General features: G+C 30.4%; 1 long non-coding RNA gene across 1 annotated transcript; it reads left to right on the top strand.

Annotated features, from left to right (window-relative positions):
- Positions 1-18,649: 18,649 nt before the first annotated feature.
- On the top strand, positions 18,650-21,003 carry LOC132758018 (uncharacterized). The gene is made up of 2 exons (XR_009629526.1): positions 18,650-18,822; positions 19,944-21,003. It is a non-coding gene; the product is annotated as an uncharacterized LOC132758018 (long non-coding RNA).

The raw sequence follows: 21,003 nt of genomic DNA, 5'->3' as shown, positions 1-21,003 counted from the left end.
TCCTGTCTCCATGAAACACTTATTTAAGGTCAGTCTCATGATGATGTTGTTAATCATATTGTCAAGATGGTGGCGAAATGCTAAACTTCCGAAATGTCTGAAACTTAAAGGAATATTATTTTTATGCTGGATACTTTGCTTACTCAAGGTCTATATGCAGTTTAATTATGATATACTAAATCAATGACCAAGGTGTTATAAAAACTCAATTAAGACAATAAGAGCATGCCAACACTGCATTTATATATATTCGAATTCGTGTCAGAATCATGTCACAATTATTTGTTAGCTTTTCCTACAACTTAAGTGACCATTATAAAACGAGCACTTACTAGTACAGACGTAACAGAAATGTCCTTCTCGAAACGCATTTTACTTTTAATACCATTTTGTTATCAGACATTCTTGACTCAAAGTAGCATTTTATTCGTCCCTTCTCAAAGTATGCAGTGAATGTTGTGGGGGTTACATCATTCTTTCGCCGCCATTTTACGATTGGGTTAAAACCTCGCTTGTATTATTCTAAAGCTTAATATATTTATAAGGATGTGTTTACTTGTGACTTTAGCGGTGGTAATTTGTGTTTAAGCATTGCCAACATTTACTAGATTATAAGAAATAAAAGAAATGTTTCTACTTTTTTTCTTTGATTTTTAGAAAAGAAATGACATACGTTATACTTTGGGTTTTTAAATGGGAACATGACACCATTTTTCATTATTGTAAATTACAAATGTAATGCGCATATCAGTAAGTTTACAGTTATTCTAAATATAGATTTAAACTTATTGACATACAGTACAGGTATAAACTGCTTTTCATTGATAAATGCATTTGTCATTGGTCTAATAATGGTTTTGAAAAAAGTATAATATAGGTGGTATTCCTTACGCATGTATTTAAAGTGGTTTTAAATCGTTTTTTCGAAAATGCGCGGTTTATCCAACGAAAAAACCAATTTAATGACATTAAAACTATCAATTTACAAACCATGCCCATGCAATCCAAATTGGTAAGGAAAAAATTACTTTACACACGTTAAAATCTTGAAACAACCGCTCTGTTTACTCAGAAGATATTCATCATGTAAGTATTCATTTTTCTCTCTCTTTTTTTCTTTTGTTTTTCTTTTTTTCTTTTTTTTTTTTTTTTTTGTAAATAATAAAAGTTTAAATGAAATAATATTACTTTTTTAACTTAACTTCCTTAACTTAATATGGATGCATTCATTGAGAGAGAAAAAGAAACAAATATTTCGTAACGGTTACTCTTAATATGTCGTTCAAAATCGTTTATTTTTATGCGATCATATTCATTACAGTCGTGTGTTTAATTTTGTGAAACGATTTGAAAAAGGTTTAGCATTGAGTGTTCAAAAAAGATTTAACTCGATGCATATGATCTATGTCATTGATTTATAATATACTTATAAATGAAAGATTGAGAAATAATGATGAAATAAAATAAATATTTTCTTTTTTCGTATTTTCTCTGTAATTTTTATTTCACTGCAGTGAACCATATTTTCCGTAGTTTTACTAACTTCTTCAACTTCAGCCAATACACGAAATTTGAGGGGAAGTCTTTCAAATTGTAATGTAAAAAAAGAGAAAAATGTATATAATAAACGAAAAACATAAGTTTATTTTCTATAAAATCGACTGGTATGAAAATAAATGTTTCGTGAACGATTTCCATATCACAAGGTGAAAATAAAAATAGTATTTATAGGGAAAAAAACTTAAATATCCTCTATGTAATGTTAAAGTACAATAGTTTAAATTGATTTAGTTCTTTTAATTTTAAAGTTTATCATTCGACTTAAGCTAAATTTTCTTATGTCTGAATCGATTTTGTAGTTACATCTGGTTAACGTTGTCAAACATATTTTAATTTCTTATTATCCAAGATATAAGATTCAAATGTGAATTCGCTAATAAGTTAACAGTTAATCGTATGAAAGGATGTTTATCTGTTAATTTACGTTATTGGTAATCAAAAGGCAAAATATAATCGTACGATTCTATATTGAATCAATTGAACTATTATATCTAATCTTTGGATTTTACATAAAATCTTTATTTAAGCACTGGGAATTCATTTAAAATGCTATTTATAAACTGACTATAAATACACTGTCTATTGATTATTCAATTTAAACAGATTTATGTAAGTTGTAAATTCAATACACAAAAAAGGCAGAAGTTTATTTTATAAAAAATAATGTAATCTTTTGCTGAAAAACTTAACTAGGCCTGCAGACCATTTTTTGTTCGTTTCGTATTATATTTTCATTTCAGCCTTAAATGATATGTTTTAATAATCGAAGTTTGAAGTCTAGAAAATGCATCAAACTAATAACAAAATGGTTTTCTTTTCTACACGTATCTACTTTAATAGATATATATATAGATTCATAGATATATAAACTAGATATAAATATATATAAACATAGATATATAAACATAGATTCATAGATATAATCCATATATATATATATATATAAAAAATATCTTAAAATGATTTTGTTCAACGTAAACCATTTATTTAATATTCCTGTTTTCAAATGATGATATTTTGTTTCTTTTTTTCAGCATATTTCGTCCGTTTAGAGAACATATCAACATAATGGGACGGTGCTGCTCATGGTTTCTATGGTTGGCTGGAGCATCGTGCTTTGTCGTTGGGGTCGTTTTTGACTGGTTCAATTTTGAGGAACTGCGACAAAATGACATTGAAATAGAAGCTACTGGAAACAAAGCTTGTGACTTTGCCTTAGACGAATATCACTGGATTTTTATGGGGTCAATTATATGCAAAATGATTTTCGGTTTTCTGGATAATTATTTTGGATATAGATCAATATGCAAAGAAAAAGAAAAAAGAAATAAAGAACTGCCATTTGACACTGATAAAGAAGCCGAAAAAAGGAAAAGATTTGACACCCTGTCTTTACTTTTTAATGTTTTAACATCAAGTTTTCAAGTTATGGATCTATTTCTTTTGGTACTAATTTCATACAAGTGCCTGGACAGTGAAGGAAGACACCATGTGCTACGTTTCTTAGGAGACGACAAAGACGATGTTATAGCAAGTATTTTTGGTACGGCAGGCATTATATTCAACTTGACCATCAAAAGAAACATTTTAACTATTTTTAAGGCATTGTTTTGTTCAGATGATAAAGGTGATAATCATGGCTGGCAAAAGTTTTTGTCAGTCCTTTCTATAATTTTGATTTGTGTGTGTGTTAGTCTTGCAATTGCTCTATTATTGAAACTTGATAACTAGTAGACCAGTAATCCGAGAATGTATATAATTTGTTTATGTCGCTAAAACTTTATTTACTGTGACATTATTTTGGCAATTGTTATGTGTTTGTTGGTCTGTTTTTTATGCCGATTTCTGATCAAATCTCGACGACTGGAGCGCCTAACCAGCTTTCTTTGATAACTTACAAATAATGAATTTATATTGTCCGCAATTCATTCTGATCTCACATTTTTTCTATATTCTACGTATATTTATAAAGTTCTCTTTTTAACTTGTATTTTACACAGTCTTTCAAATTGTTTAATATTATCATAGTGCATTTATCTGTTGACAAGTAAACATGTCTTTGTTATTGACTTGTTTTGATTTGAGTTTCTTTCATAAAACCAAATATATGTACATCTGTAAATATACAAGCATAATGAAATATTGTAAGATTGTTTTTAATGCTTTAAAATATAAGTATATAGAATAAATGAAAAGCAGAACATTAAGTGTATATTATTCTTACGAATTTGCAATGTCGCCCACACTCAAAGACAACTGGACCAAAAAGTTGATTCCATTATGCAATTGTCAGAGATTGCTCAATAGTAAATAACGTATTAGTGCACTCAACCGAAACATATCCCTTCTTCAGAACTTCATCATTTATGATGACAGATAATTTTACTTTTAAGTCACACATCGTTTCGGATATAAACAAAAACCATTTTGGTTTCAAAACCAGAAACTATTTCGGTTCAGTTTGTAACAAAGATGAAAACCTAAAAAACACTACATTGGTTAGAACTCGCAAATACCCGCTTTAAAACGAAGTAACAGCGCTGTGGATAATTGATTCTTTGAGGCAGTTGTCAACAGTGTACTTATATTTATGATGATAGTTGTGCACTAACCGTTACACTATAACGAGTAAACACTGAGTAAACTAAACAACTAGTATTTTCAGAGGGAGGGGATGAGGAGTTAAGAAGCAAACAGTTTATCACAAACAGCTGTCAAAAGAGAAACGTAAAATGCAAAAAAAAATGTCCAAACGTTAACTTTGCATTATTCAAATAGGTGTAAATGTACGTGCCAGGATGGAATCGAACAAATTGTACCATCATTATGTTATGAAGCAACAAATACATGTATGTGTTACCTTTTATTAGGTTTTAAGTAACATCGACACTGTAAATTTTTGTAAAGTACATGTTATATGAAACAAAGATCCATTTGGAAGGACGGCATTCAATGAACGAATCCCTGAACATAACCCGCCAGCATGCAGACACACAGGACCCCAAACAAAAATATGAGAGGGGGGACAAAGGGCAAAGGCTAAGAAAGGGTAGTTATCATAATTATTTTAAATAGACAGTGACTTTCCAGCATTTACTGATTGAAAGAGACACCATGTGCCACTATGTGTACTATTTTAGGCACATGAGTTGCACTACCGACATTTCGTACACTTAAAAACTTACTCACACGACATAATTTTAGCGTGATTCAAATCGGTGCGATGATGGACAGTGGTTTAAAGTTGACGATCATAACAACTCGACCAGGGACGCCACAATATAATGTCGGATATATAACAGTTGATTCCCTTATGCAATTGCCAGAGAATTTTACAGCCTCCACATGACACAAACTAATGTGACAATAACATAGGAAAACAAAAACCTTCTAAAACGGCCAACACGGTTAAACAAACTAATTATGTTCAGCCAAATTCATGTATGCATGCATGATTGTGAACAGCTCTTACAACATAGGCAAATTACTTACAAGAACAGTATTAAAAGTTTGCATACTACTTTTGATCAGGGTTAAAATATTCTTGAACTGAGGATACCTCTAGAGAGCAATTAAAGCAAATTATAAATAATGAAATATCACAGACCCGTCAGAAGACCTCATAAATCTACCTGTGCATGATTACAGACTGAGTAAATAATTATAATCCCGTTAACCAAACGTCTATGTAGTGGTCCACAATTGCTTCTCTACATTGTCCACCGCCATCACAAATTATCAATCTTTTTGATAATATATAATACAGAAAAATGAGTTTGATTGTGATATATTTTCTATTAAATATTATTCCATGATAACGTTTCACAATAGAATAGAAAAAGTAAAATTTAAACAAAATTATAAAGACTATTATTTTCGGATAATGTCGGCCGTGTACATGTACGTATCGGGTTGTTATTGTTAGCAAAATGAAAAAAATGAAAGAAAAGAAATAAATCTATGAAAGTCCCCCAAACTTATCAAGTATCTTCCCCTTTGCCCCCAGTTTTTATTTATTTTATTTATCCCCCCTTCCCCGGGTCTCATGTCCCCTTCCCCTGTGCCCTTTGACTTTATGGGCCTAATATTCAATCATTTATTTGTTTTATCAGTTACTAATTATTTATTCTTATTTATAATTAATTAATTATAGTGGTTTGCCTGCCCGTGCTCTGCCTTGTGCCCTGTCCTGTTTTTGTTTGGGGTCCTCCTGGGCTCCTTGCCACTGGCTCTTGTTACTGGGTCTGGTGGGGGTAACGTTCATTGAACGCCGCTTTTCCTTGTTGATCTTGTTTATCATATTTTATCACACAGTATAATTTTTTTTCTTTCAGTTTTAGTTGGAAAAAAAATTTGCTATTACATTTGCTGTACATTATGCGCAATGACAAAATTTATCATTTCTAACGTATGTATTTAAACGCAGTCCAACTAACCAGCTTTCCACGATAATGAACTAGTATTTAAGATTTTCACCGCAAGAGACCGGCAATGATTGAGAGACAGATGCCTATGAGATTCGACTTTCGCAACGATTAAATAATTATTTCCATACATACATGTACGTAATTTAACAGAGACAAGGATATATCTTATATGTATATAAACATCTGGCGCACGATTAAAAATATTTAATTATCAAAACAAACGAACATTACGATCAAGCAATAGTCTATTAAAACGATCATGCACTGGTCGGTAAACAAAATGCACATTTCACAATGTGCTGAAATATTCACAATAAAAAATTGTATACGGACTTCCATATATCATTGTTCCAAAATGATTCAAACATTTTTTTGACTTGGGTTTCCATATGCCAAAATTCCCGTTAATCCAAAAATAAAAAAGGCTGGTGATTATTTAAGTAAGCTTAATCATTGAAAATTATTTGGAAGACGTGATCCTACACGTGGAAGACGAAAACCTGTCAGAATAAATTACTAAGTGAGTTGAGTTTTGTTTATTTATTTATTTTTTATCAGTATTATCAAAATTATAATTATATGATTATATAATAATTACAATATATTATAAGATACAAGTTTATTCATAATTCATCCAGAAGGTCTTAGACTCATGTGGCAAAAGATATATACAAATATGGCAATATGGCGACAAAGTACAAGCATCACAAATCCGAGTATCAAGTTTATAAATATTTAATTTGATTATTTCAAGTAAACAAACAAGGGTGCAACAATTTTTTTCATATGGATTTGGAATACATAAACAAACACTTTCCAAACCAGCAGACGCAATAGATAACCGGTTGCGTATCTCACAGTATAAATCGTATGTAAAAATGGTTTAAGAGTAAATTTAAATATTTTGGTGCCAAACAATATGTTGAAGTATACACTGTGATGAAGCTTAGATCCAAAGCCCTTCTGAAAATCAAGTTATTTCTGCGGGATCTAGCTTCAACACCAATAGATCTATATGCAAGAGATTTCAGAAAGTCAGATTGCCTGTTTGTTGTTTTCACTACTTTCCCAAGAGTTTCATGGACGCCCGTGAGGGATTTTTCAAAATTCATCATATTTTGACTACATATTGTTTGATCATGCCTAATATTTCTCAATTCAGCGAACATATAAAGTAGCTTATTGTCAATTGAGCTGTTAACAAAATCTTGTCTACTTATATCCATTTTTTGATTTTCTGGCATTGTTCTGTTTTCCTGCTCATGTTAAATTTCAGACTTGTTCTTTGTTGTCACAGTGAAAATAATCCAGTTACTACCAAATTATTTTTCATACACAAATATGTCCATTTATTTAACTTTTACTCAATATATTAGAAAATTCTTATACAATAAACCCGTTTTTATTTAATATTCTAGCAGAGCTATAAAAACAAACTACTCTTTCGGCCATATTTAATTACGTTTTATAAGATAAACGTTTTATTTACATGTATTAGAGCATTGGCAAATATATCAATATTAATCAAATTAAACGTTCACATAATATTTAGGCTAAATAATAGGCGTGTAATCAACTGTAACATTTAAGTATAATAGGAGATTGTGTGATTGACTAAATAACTGATTGATTTATTGATAGGATAACAAGTGCAAAATATATTTTGTTAAACATAACAGAACATAAGTTTATTAATAAATCGTATGCGAACAGCATATTGATTAAACAATAATATTTGACATGCATGCATAAAAGTATGTGATGAGCGCATATACAAGAAATGAATCAATGTATCGAAGATAAATAAAAAGCCAACATATATTAAAGATTATCTTTCAAACTTCATTAAAATATTTGTAAAGTCAAATAAAATATAAATATTACCATATTCATTGGGAATATTCATAAGAGTTATCTATGGATTATTGTTTTTTAAACACGCTTGTAATTTGAAAATATCTCAATGTTAATGACGCTGTATCTCTTTAATACGCAGTATCTCTTAAACACAGCAGCTTTAAGTCCGTTGTTACAATTTCAGCTTACATTTGTATTTCTCTTATAGGGACTCAACATGAGGGAACTGGAAATTATAATTTCGATAGTGGGTGTTCCATTTGATGTAGCGCTGGAAAGTTTTTCACTCCAATCAGGCTAAAAAAAGTTCAAAAATGCTATTTTTATGTATTTCTGAGTCTTTATTTTAATTATTTATATATTTAAGTGCTCCAGTTGGTTTATGTAAGAATTTCAAAATTTCATAATTTTTAGTCTTTCTACCTCAGTGGATTTCCTTCATAATCTTTATACAATCATTGGCGTTAACATGTATAATTTATTCGGTAATTCATTTAGGATAAGATATTTTTCACATCAAGTACAACATCGCCAAACTGTATAATGATCGATACAGGTTTCCTGCTATTTAATGAGTAAAGGGTATAAAGCTATATCTTATTAAAGTTGTTTTATAAAATAAATAAACCGTAAAATATTGTTGTATCCATAATTTTAAAGTTGGTCCTCAAGAGCGTAGTGACATGGTAGGCTTCTGTAATGTGATACACATTCATTTTGTATATGATAAACGGCTTTGATGTTCCGCAACACACTATTATGCAGTTTTTTAGGTAAGTTTTTTACCGTTTAGCACCGATTTCGTGCATATCCATATCCCATTTCTTCATAGGGAATATGCAAACATATTTCTCTCATGCAGGTGTTTTTGGATAAAACCTTCCTTTCAAAATGCAAAGGGTGCAAAACACAGTTTTTAAGGCTTCTCCGCAAACGACTGACTGCGTCACAATCAAAACTTAACACACAAGTCTGTAATCACACACCTGAAATAATTGCATTGTATATTTAACATAAACATAAGTATCTTACAGCAAACAATTAAAATAAATGTCCACCTTCTAGTTTCAATACGTTAATTGATGAAATAATATCAGTATCTATCAGGGGTTTTTATGCAGGCTGAATCAATATTTTTTGTTTATTTCAGGACTATCAAAATGGCAAGTACGTGCTGCTCAATTATCTGCTCAATAATTCTATGGTTGCTTGGAATTTGTTTATTTATCACCAGTGTTGTTTTTGACTGGGGAAATTTTATTGAATTGCTCGAAAATTACCAGAAAAGTAATTCAACAGAGAATTCAACAGGGAATTCAACAGGGAATTCAACAACAGGGAATTCAACAACAGGGAATTCAACAATAGGGAATTCAACAGGGATAGAATCTTGTGACCTTGCCCTTGATAAATATCACTGGATTTTTATGTCATTTGTGATATTAAAAATGATTTTTGGTATTTTTGAGTATGCATCTGGTGGACTTTCGCTGTGTAAAAAAAATGAAAAAAATAATAGATATGATACCGCTTCTTTGATTTTCAACATCCTCACTACATTATTCCAAACTCTAGATTTGCTTCTTCTGGTTCTTTTTTCATACCATTGTGTAGCCGACGACGAAATACACCGTGTTCGAGCACTTATCAGTTACGAAAAAGATGACTTTGTGGCGGGAATATCAGGAACGGTTGGTTTGATCTTCAATCTGGTTATAAAAAAGAATACAGTTACTATTTTCAAAGCGTTTATTGATATCATCTCTGAATGTTGTGGAAAAGAAAAGCGGTACAGAGAATCTGATGGTTTACAAGATCCGAGCAAACACCATATAGTATTAACATGGATATCTGTGCTTTTCATATTTGTTTGCATTGGGCTTGCAATAGCACTAGCTATAAAACTAGCTAAAAAACTGTAAAAATACATCGTTATATCTCCAAACATAGAATATAATTTGTGCTGTATAGCTGTATTTTCTTTCCTTGTATTAAAGTATAGATGATATTTCAAGAAATTAATCGTCAAAAAATATTTTAATATGCTTTCAAATGTCTGGCTGTTGTAAATATTTTATAAAACTTAAGCTTGTAAACCCTTTTGACAAGAAAACAACAGTAAACATTTTATTTATATACAGTTGTTAACATTGATATGTACATTAACAATATTAAAAGAATGCAGTTAAACGCTGAATATTGATGTGTTTAAAGGCATCAGAACGAATAATTTTGTATGACTTAAAAAGGGCAAACATGAGTTTTATAACGTTTAAAATAAAAGTTTAAGAGAATGTTAGAAATGTATCATCTCTAGAAAGTAGTGCAGAATGTGAAATTAGTTGCCATTAAAAACTAGCAAAATGTAAACAGCTTCTTCATACAATACTGATTAAAATCACTATTTTTACTAACTGGCATAAGGCAAGAGAATGAGTCACGTTTTTAAAACTATAAAAGGACACCACAATTATAAAGGTTTTTAGAAAATGGAAACAAAAGCATCTGTAGATCATAAAAAGCCTTTAAGCTTTTGCTTATGAAAATTGAGACATAGTCTGTAAATATGAATTTTACCTATAATAACTTTGAGATATTGAAATTTGATATTGTACACAATCAAATATGATTATATATTATTCACTTCACATGTTTGTTTATAAGCGTTTTTATTTTTCCATAGGTTCTTTTCAACTTGAGGATATTATTATGACATTGCACATTATCCTGAAAAAAACATATCAAGTATCAATGTATTACGTTCAATGTAAACCGGTGTAAATTCTATTTTCTTTACAATTAAAAAGGGATTTCCAGTTTGGTGTTTGGATAATGATTTAAAAAAGATTGTTGATATATTTAAGACTGTGATATATTATAGATAATAAAAGGCAGATTGATTAAGAAAAAATGTTGAAGCAATTTGAAATATATTTAAAGGATCTATTTACAAAAAGTCAAAATATACATGTTATATAGTATGATAATTTATTATATCGTTCCTCTGCTGCTTCTGTTGTTGTTGGTGCTGCTGTAAGTATTGGAATGCATGTTTGTATGTTTCTTAATCAAAATAAATTGAATAACAGCATAAAAATGTCTACTTTCTTATTTTTATACCATGTTGACGTGCTTGACAGAAAATCATGACAAATGTATGTTTCCATAAATTGTCGATCTGTTTTTTTAATGGCAAGAATTTGACCTATGTCAAAGATGTTTGCAGGTGACTTTTAAATCAACATACCATCTCCGCATAACCTGAATGTGTCCTTTACCAAATCTTATTTGTTCCTCAATAAAGCATCCAATTAATGGAAAAGACTTGTATACAAGAATCACACAATAATGACGCACGACATGTTGATAGGTTTTACTTTTTGTTTTCAAAGTGATATGCAACAGGTCCTTTCGAGTAAAACCATTACATAATTATCTTGAACTGATGTCCATCCTCCTGGATTATTTTGGAATTGTCACCAATATTCGAACATGTTTATGACAAGCTGATTCCATAAAACAACAGTAAAAGAATAAATGGAAATGAATAAGGCCAATCTACATTATTTGCAAAAATCTGAAATATTACTATCAATTTTATTACAGGCTTTTCAGAAGACAGTGCGATTATATTTTGAAACATACACAGCAGCCGGACTATATTTGAAAATGCCGATGAAAATATAAAAAAAAACGTTTCATAAGCCAATCTGTGTTTTAATCCGGAATGTCTTCTAAGAAAGGAACAATCGAAATACGTGAATGACCAAATCCGGTTGTACCATACTCCGGGAAAACAATAATCTTTGCCCCCTGAAATGAAATATCGAAAAAATATGAAATATAAAAGCAATGTCTTAATATTTGAAAGTTATAATGTTAAGTGGAAACGACTTATACGTAAAATGTAGAGCAACACTATTCTTTGCCCCCTGAAATGAAATATAGAGTACATTTAAAATATAAAAGAAACGTCTTTATATTTCAAAGACATAATTTGGAAGGTAGATGGCTTTATGATTCTATTACATGGTGAATTGTACATAACTGGTTTAAACATTGTTTCACTTTATCAATGTTTCGTGTTACTACTATATTCCTTCCAGTTTCGGATCTACTATTTATTTACAAAAGCGAGTTACTTCATTGCTTCATACATTTCTTCGTTTCTTCATTGCTTCGTTTCTGCAATGTTTTTGTTTACCATAGTGTTTCGTTTCTTTATTGCTCCATGTCAACGCAGATCCATATAAACATATCTACATTATGTTCTTTGAACATTTGTTTGTTAAAAATATGGTCCGGTATTTAATAACATTTACCTCGTTTTTTCATTTCTTTATTTGCTTTAAGGAAATTGAATTAAGTGAGTTTGAATATTTTTGATCATTCGATTGTTGCAAATAACAAAGGCCAATTATGACAAACAAATTGTTTTATCATAAACAGATAAAAAAATTTAACGCATTGTGCGTTCAATGAAATAATCTATCAATACAAAAGCTTTTATCATGAGTAAAACGTTTTGGTTATTATAATTGACATAATTGCATATCAATTCACTTACCATTTAATATATCCATTCACTAACCAATTAAGTTATCATCTTACATGATAGGTTTTAGACGAATGCCCGTTCAAATGGCAAACATTAAACTCCCTAGGTATTCAATTAAGAAAACTACAAGTTTATGCGTAGAGCAATAAGTATTTTAACATGTCCCTGGTTTGCAAATTTATGTGAACAGGAACCATTTGATATCTACAGTAAATTTTAAATGTTAGAAAGTGCCGAAGTGTCAGGACAGTCTGACAGTAAAATCCCAGTCAAATCAATATCAATGGTGTGTAATTAAAACAATTTTAATTAGGATAAAAGACTTTATATTCATCAGTGAATGTTTTCCGTTTGTCAAGCATATAATAATCAAAGTTGAATTCATAAATTGTTCATATATTTCTAACTTTAATTATTTGATTACATTTGCCATTATCGGATATACTGCTGAACAACTTAACCAATGTTCTATACTTCTCTCTTTATACACGCATCTGTATAATGTTAATTGTTCAAAGTATAAACGTAGGTATTATACTGCTGAAAAATAAGGTTATCAGATGTACCTTATCTACAGGTGAGCCAGTGATATTCTATCATAACTTGTATTTCTATCATTGAAATCTAACCACGTGGTATTAAAATGAATGATGCGCGTTTTATATAATAAACAAAAATAACAAAAGCAGAAAAGACCTGCCTACGTAAAATATAAATTTAAAATTTGCGATGATAGAACAGCAATAAAAATAGTTACCAAACTTTTGACTTTGTTACGTCCAAAATAAGAGTAAAGTAAACGTCATAAATATCCATGGTACTGTTGACAATATTCTGAATTATCATTATGACTTGTAAAACCTACACACTGCTTCTATACCCTAATGTGGACTACATATCTAGTAAAGTTCAGAATTAACAAGTGTAAGTGAATGCAAAGCAAATAATGGTATCAGTAAACTCATGTAGTCATGTAGTCATCCACATTTCATTGTCATTTTATCATATCTTTTTAAAATTCCTAATATATGATGACCCATATGCCTTGAAATAATAACAGAAAAATCAGTGACTTGCACTATAAAAGTTAAGTTAAGTAACCTGTATAAATGTTTATAGTGTAACTTAATTCATATCTTTTGAAAGCGTAAAATATTAACAGTACCCAATATTAAACACATTAAGATAAGTTCAATACTACCAAATAAATTTTTAGCTTGTTACCTGTTTAACAATATACATTTCCATGCATGGTTTATGCAATAAACAATAAAACCATTTCAAAATGTTATAATGATTCATTTCACGCTATTTAAACGTTTTTGATTTTGTATCACATTTTGCCAATGCGTAATAATCGTTTCACTGATATCAAATCATATGTGTTTGATGTATAATAAGTGTTTTCCTTACATTTTTTAACATTTGTACGCTGATACTTGTCACATTTGTAGAGTTTTGATAACCGTTGTGTCCCTGATATATTTTCTAAATCTCTCTGTCGCTTTTTCAAAAGATGAAGGTGTTTACCTTGTTTTGGATTTAGGTGGTATTGGAAGTTGAAAAATCAGCCGTTAGCCGAATGGTGAAATATGTTTAGTTCAGTGATTGATTAAATCTTAATGTTTTATTTCATCAGAAATGTTTGGCAAAAACTCACAATTTTAGCCAGATACTGCAGACCATCCTTCTTTTCACGTTGCGAATTTACAAAGGACAGTTCGCTTATAATATCATTAGCATTTTTCTTTTTCTCTTTGCTCTATCTTAAATCAGTGATTGATTTCATTATAACAGATTTTATGGTCGCCTCTTCGTCCTTTTCGTAGTTCCATAGTTTAGTCGAGTTTTTCCTACAGGTTAATTAATGATCGATATATTTCGTAATTGGTAGGCAGATACTTTGTATAGTACTCCAACTTTGCGTCGAATTAAGGGTAGCCTGGATTAAGGTCAATTTAGCCAGAGCTAAAAATATATATGTTTCATCTAAAACAGCCTTTATTCATTTACTGAAAGTTTTCATACTTTGTAGCAATATACGTTGTACCTTATCCGTTTTTTTCTACATGAGTGTAGAACACTAGGATTAAGGTCACTAGTGCTAACAAATAGATTTTTACACTTATGCTCGTACAGCTTAATTTCATTGACTTTCAAATTTGGCGAGTTAATACCGTAAGTGATTTTTTGAATGTTGGTGAAGTTTAAGGTTACCTTGTTCAAGGTCAAGGATCCTGGAGCTAAAAAAAACCTTTTACATTTGCTTGCACAGCCTTTTTTTATTGAAGGATGATTTTCATGTGTGATGACAATATACCTTGGATGTTCTTTCTTTGAGTAGAGTAACTGGTCAATTTGTGCCAAGGTGACTGTGTTAAAATAGACATTACGCTTTTGCTTATACAGCCTTTATCTATTGACGGCTGTTTCTCATACTTGGTAGTAATTTATATTGTATAGTCTTTCATATTCTGTCCGGGTGGTTGTGGTCAATTATGTTCCAAAAATACATTTTCTTACCTATTGTGAATAGCTGTGTATCAACCATAGGGCAACTTCGTGGAGAATTCATTACCTTGAGCGATATTTCATTTATTTACAAATTATTTATTGCATCTTGGTGATACATTGTAGAATGTTGTGAAAAGTTTTGCATGAAATACAGATTGAAATTAATAGATTTTGTGTTTATAGGAGGGCTGTTCGAAAAGAATTGCTTACTGGCCTCTATCTTGTGATCCACGTGGGACACGATAAAAACCAAAACATACCTGTATAGGGTTATTCAATACCTACACAACTGTGTATAAATGTACATGTAAGACTAAGTGTAAGACATTCAATTTGCCATTTGTCATTGACCACTGTAGTAAAAATGGTTGGTAGAAGCGTCGACAAAATAATGAAATACGGGCTTCAAAGCTCGCTCAAAACTGGGTGCAGTTCATGTTAAATGCTGAACTCTGCTTAAGCCGGTGCTAGGGGCGTGGACAGTAGTTTGCACTTGAACAGGCTCAATCAAATTGAGCCTGAAACATTTTCAATTTTGCCGCGTTGGGCATTCTTCAAATGTTTCCAAAATATGACAAAAAACAATTTGCCAATGTCGTCACAGGTGATGAAACTTGGGTCCATTATTTTGAACCCGTCAGAAAAGTTAGCAACAAAATCTGGGCCACTAAACACAACAAACGCCCAATAATTACCAAACGGTCTTTGAGTGAAAAGAAGGTTTTGTATGCAATTTTCTTCTCTGGTAAAGGAGTCGCAATAAAAGTACCGGTGAAAAAAGGCAAAGTATCACTGGAGCGTACTACAAAGAGGTAGTACATAAGAAACTGAAAAAAGTATTATAAGAAACGAAGCCCTGTCACTGGTATAGGCATATCCGTCTTCCACATGATAATGCCCCGCTCATACCTCCGCAATAGTTTCGGCGTTTTTGAGAAAAGAAAAAGTAACTGTTTTGCCTCAACTCCCCCTCTCCCCTCCTGTATTCTCCAGACCTTGCCCAATGTGATTTCTTTTTGTTTCCAAAATTGAAATCCTTCCTTGCTGGGCGGAAATACAAGTCCCGACAGGCACTTGGATCTGCCAATCATCAGTACCTTATAACTGTGCCCAAATTAGCGTACCGTGACGCCTTCAAGAAGTTGATTCATCGGCTGAAACTTAGCATTTTTAGCCACGGACAGTACTTCGAGGGCATACAATGAACACTTTTAAGCTAACTTGAAATGTGAAGTCTCCAGATAGAAATAAGCAGTACATTTCGAAAATATCCCTCGTATTGCATATGTTTGTTTACATTGAAATCTGAATAGTTTAAATTGAAAAATCTTTAAGTATTACTTTAATTTATTTATTTGTTCTACACAGGGTATCATTCCTTGATTTTTCATGAAGTATGACGTCCATTTGACGTCTATTCCCCATAAATACCAAATATCAATGACATATTGTACCTGAGATATACAATTTGAGTGTTTTTATCCTTTGATTATGACTCTTTCCCATTAACATTCCTACTAGGGAATCATTTATTGCTTTGCAAAGCAAGCAACTATCCCACTTATGTCAGTAAATGGTGTAAATTGTATACTATTTTGATAAAATATGGCTAAGTTTCATATTGTTTTTAATAACACTCTGTGTTGTTTTCGAGATTTTTCTTTAACGGGAAATGATTCTGCCCGTTAATTAAAATAATTCAACAGTTTTAAATTAGACTCCGCTTTTACCATGCCTGGTGACCAAACTTGTTTACAATTTCTGCAATTAACACACGCGCTTTATGGCAAACTGGGTTTATCACAGGTTTTATACTAGTCCAACTGTTATTTGCACAGAAGTAAATAACGGATCATGATTTTAAACCTGGTGTGCTTCTGTGAATGTGGATTTTACAGATAAAAAATCAAAAGAGTAAATTTTGTTATTAAAGATGCTTAAATAAAATATATTATGAGGGCTAACCAAAAACAAAGTTGGAAAAGTTTATGGAAATATTTAGGAGGCCAATTACAAAAGATAATGTGAAAATTAAGACATACAGAGTCATTTAAGCTTTGTGAAAAGGGAAATAATTATTGTATTGTTGAAGGGTACTAAGAGCTGTATTGAAATGTGTACGTGTGTATTTCACTTTTCTCCAATAATGTGAACGGGTATCTGTCGAGTCCAGTCGACAAGCTAAATTAGAATACTACATTTTAAGGACATTTACCTTTTAATGTACCTTATCATTAGAAATTTAATTGAATCAGACATAGTCATGTAGGATATTATTGATATTTTATGTGTATGGTGTTCATTCCCACAAAAAGAAATATATTGCATGTCTCATGTCTTGAAATAGGTTTCTCATTACGACTTCGTATTAATTTGATACATTGAAAAATTTGAAAACAGGATTATTCTCCTGTACACTTTTCTAAAGAAAATATAGCCACACGTTTTAGTTTCATATACAAAGTTCGCGATAGCAATCCGTAAATATCGCCTTGTACTTTTAATTTTTATGATTTGCCTCATCTTGTGATTGAGTCCCTGAAATTAACAACAATTAGTTTCCCTTCAGAGCCATCTTTAATTAGAGAAATATTTTCTTTATGAATTCTGTATAAAAAGCAGATCAAGGTCTTTTATATTTTATCTTTATTCTGATATTGCATTCTTTATTTTATGACAACTTCTGAGTATTGATAATTTTTCTTACACACTGATAGACATTTTTTATAAATTACTGAATATGTGGAACATATTACATATGGTTTTCAACATAAATAAATGTTTCACTCCAGAGATATTCTTACATAAAAATAACATCTGAGACAAAAATGTCATGTAAGAGTACTAGTGATAATTAGTTGAGTCTTTTGCGCTTTTTAACAGATAAATATCATCTTTGGAACTTATTTGCCCTGTATACTGAAATAAAGATTTGCAAGTTTGTGTCAAAAGTCGTTTGGTACATTTGTTTTAAATGTGTTTACTCCTTAAAGATATAAGTACTATCTTTGCTCATCTTTGAGAAAAAAAAATCTAATACAGAAATATATTGAACTGTAGGTTCTTCTCACTGAACATGTCTAATTCAAATAAGGGAAAGTACTAATCATGCATCAGAGTTGCAATCGTCATGACATTCAAGCTAAGGCGGTCCTTACTAAAGAACTGCCAGGTTCTTTTAAGTGACACTGTGTATTTATACCTTGTTTACCTATAGTGTGTACAGTTTAATACGTGTATTTTCGACATGTTTATTTTATAATTAGAGATTTGCGAAAATTATCGATATTTTAATATGTTAAATTTGAGCATGATATTTCTTTAAGCTTCACGCAGTTATACTTAACCTTAAAGTATAAAACCACGTCCTTAATAATAAGACACAAACGATAATTACAAAGATGAAATTGTTTTACGTAGACCACAACGTTGTTAGTTTTGTTTTATTTTCAGTTATTATACATTTATGTACCTTGATTTCATTATTTAATTGACTTGTGCGTAGGAAGATGAGTTTTTAATTATATTTCGTTTTATTTTTAAATTATTATTTACAAAATGGGGAATTTCACCTTACAATAACTTTGGTTTTCTAAATATTGACTAAATTCTAATCAATAGTCTAGTATAAACTGGATTTGGTCGGAATGAAAATGCATTATTTAAAATGCATATCTCAATGGTCCAGTAATATCGTGCAATATAGTAATATTGTAGGTTTACCTTATTTGACGTTTAAAAGACGTTTTTCGAAAACCGACTGTTTTTCCAATGGATTTTCCAATTGAAAGGTTTTAAAACTAGACATTTTGCCACCCTCGCCAAATTCCTTCGTTCCGTTGAAGAGAAAGAATAAATGAAAAATATACGACAATAACCGCTCAGTTAACTACAGAATATACCAAAGTAAGTATTTTCTTTTTTGTTTATAAAATATTGTTTCATTCATTATGAATAACTATAACTATGTTTTTTATTAATACATTATTGATGATGAATCGTTACATTGTATGTGATATCGGACAGCTTAACGATTTGATTATTCAGTGCGAAAAGAACAAAGTACAAATATCTTATTTTACCACATCACCCCAATAAATCAACTATATTTATGTACAGTTACTGTCAGACATTGATTTATATTGGTGATAATCTATTGTATCATTTTTCTAACAATTTCGTAATTTTTAATATATAATTAAAATGTGCCAACTAAGTACAAAATGTGTATGAACGTGGTATAGCTATATTTGACGAATGGGTTTTTTCCATGAAATCTATATTTAGTCATTGGAAATCTCAATTAAATTCTATTTATAAATTTCTAAAAATAAAATATAATCAAATTACGTAAAAATTCAAATAACATAACACACAAGTATCAACAGTTACTGTAATTAATAAACTGATTGCTCGAGATTAGGAAAAAGTTTCAAATAGTTTATTTTATGATACTTTTGTTTGGGTGATTACTTCAGGATTTCAAACCATTTTGATAATATTTTACCTATATATTTTAACATTGTTTGGTAAGTTTAGGTATCATTGCTTAAAATTCAATGCAGCAAAAATTTTATGCATGAAAACAAAATGTTTAATGTGACATTATGCCCATTCAAGAGTATATAGTTTATGAATAGATGAAACTAATAAAAATGTTCACATTTGGCATAATCCCTTTCAATTTTATAATTCATTTGGCTTGACCGATAAATAACACACGTGACGTAAAGAACTTTTATAAATATACATCGGAAATTACCTGTAACATTCAATATTTTTAAGGCCGATTTGTATTTTATCTTAAAAATTTTCGAATATCAACCAACTTATTGTCAATTACAATTATAGCTGTCGATCTTTCAATTTAGCTTGACTTGACAAAGACAGGAATGAGCATAATGCTACTTTAATTAAATTTATCATATATATAATATTTATATTTTTCGTGTAATCTGATAATAAATAACACATAGTATTCATCATTTTGTTTCAATTATAAATACATGTATATTTTCTAACATCAGTTACAGTCAACAACAAAACAATGGAGTGCAGTTGCTCAAAGGTTCTCTGGTTTGCTGGAGTATCGTGCTTCATATTTGGGGTCGTTTTTGACTGGATAAATTTTGAGGGACTGCGTCGAAATGACATCGAGATAGAAGGGACTTGAAACAAAGCTTGTGACTTTGCATTGAATGAATACCACTGGATTTTTATGGTGTCTGTTATATGCAAAATGCTGTCCGGCTGTTTGGAATATTTGTTTGGAATCATTTCTATAAGGAAAGGAGGAATAGAAAAAAATACATATGGCACTCTATCTTTATTATTCAGTGTGATAACCTCATGTTTTCAAGTAGCAGATCTACTACTACTGGTACTATTTTCATACAAATGCTTAGACAAGGAAAAGAGACATCATGTTCTTCGTTTTTTAGGTGACGATACAGATGATGCCATAGCAAGTATTTTTGGCACAGCTGGTATAATATTCAACTTAACCATCAAAAGAAACATTTTAGATATTCTAAAGGCATTGTGTGAACCTTGTCCAGATGATCATCTTGGTTGGCTTAAGATTTTGTCAATCCTCTCTTTAATTTTGATTTTCGTGTGTGTTGGTCTTGCGATTGCTTTAGTGATAAGACTGTTTTAATGGTAAACCAGATGTTTGTGGAATTATGACAATGAATATGGATCTTAGATATATCATTTTATTTATTTTCGCTATCTGACAATCCACTTTGACAGTATTATAGATTACCTAATTATTTATTATCTTCGTACATTTATAAATTGTTTTCTTAGCTTGTAGCCTGATATTTTATATAAGCTTTCAAACTAAATAATATTTATGTATTTCTTTAAGAAAATATTTTAATTGACAGATAAACATGTTCATTTTTGTTGATTTATCTTATTAATAATCAACATGAATTCTTAAATATTGCTTCTGTATTCTGTGTATTAAACCCCTTGTACAATGGTATATATTTCATATTATATCATAAAAGACCATAAATAACAAAAATATGTCAATAATATACATGTACAAAGATGAGTAATAAAAAGAGTCATTGAGTT

The sequence above is a fragment of the Ruditapes philippinarum genome, unplaced genomic scaffold, assembly GCF_026571515.1.
Source record: "Ruditapes philippinarum isolate M1 unplaced genomic scaffold, ASM2657151v2 ctg4753_1_1_1_1, whole genome shotgun sequence".
NCBI classification, from domain to species: Eukaryota; Metazoa; Mollusca; class Bivalvia; order Venerida; family Veneridae; genus Ruditapes; species Ruditapes philippinarum.
Note: the sequence above shows the minus strand (reverse complement) of the source record. Positions and strands in the feature narration are given on the sequence as shown.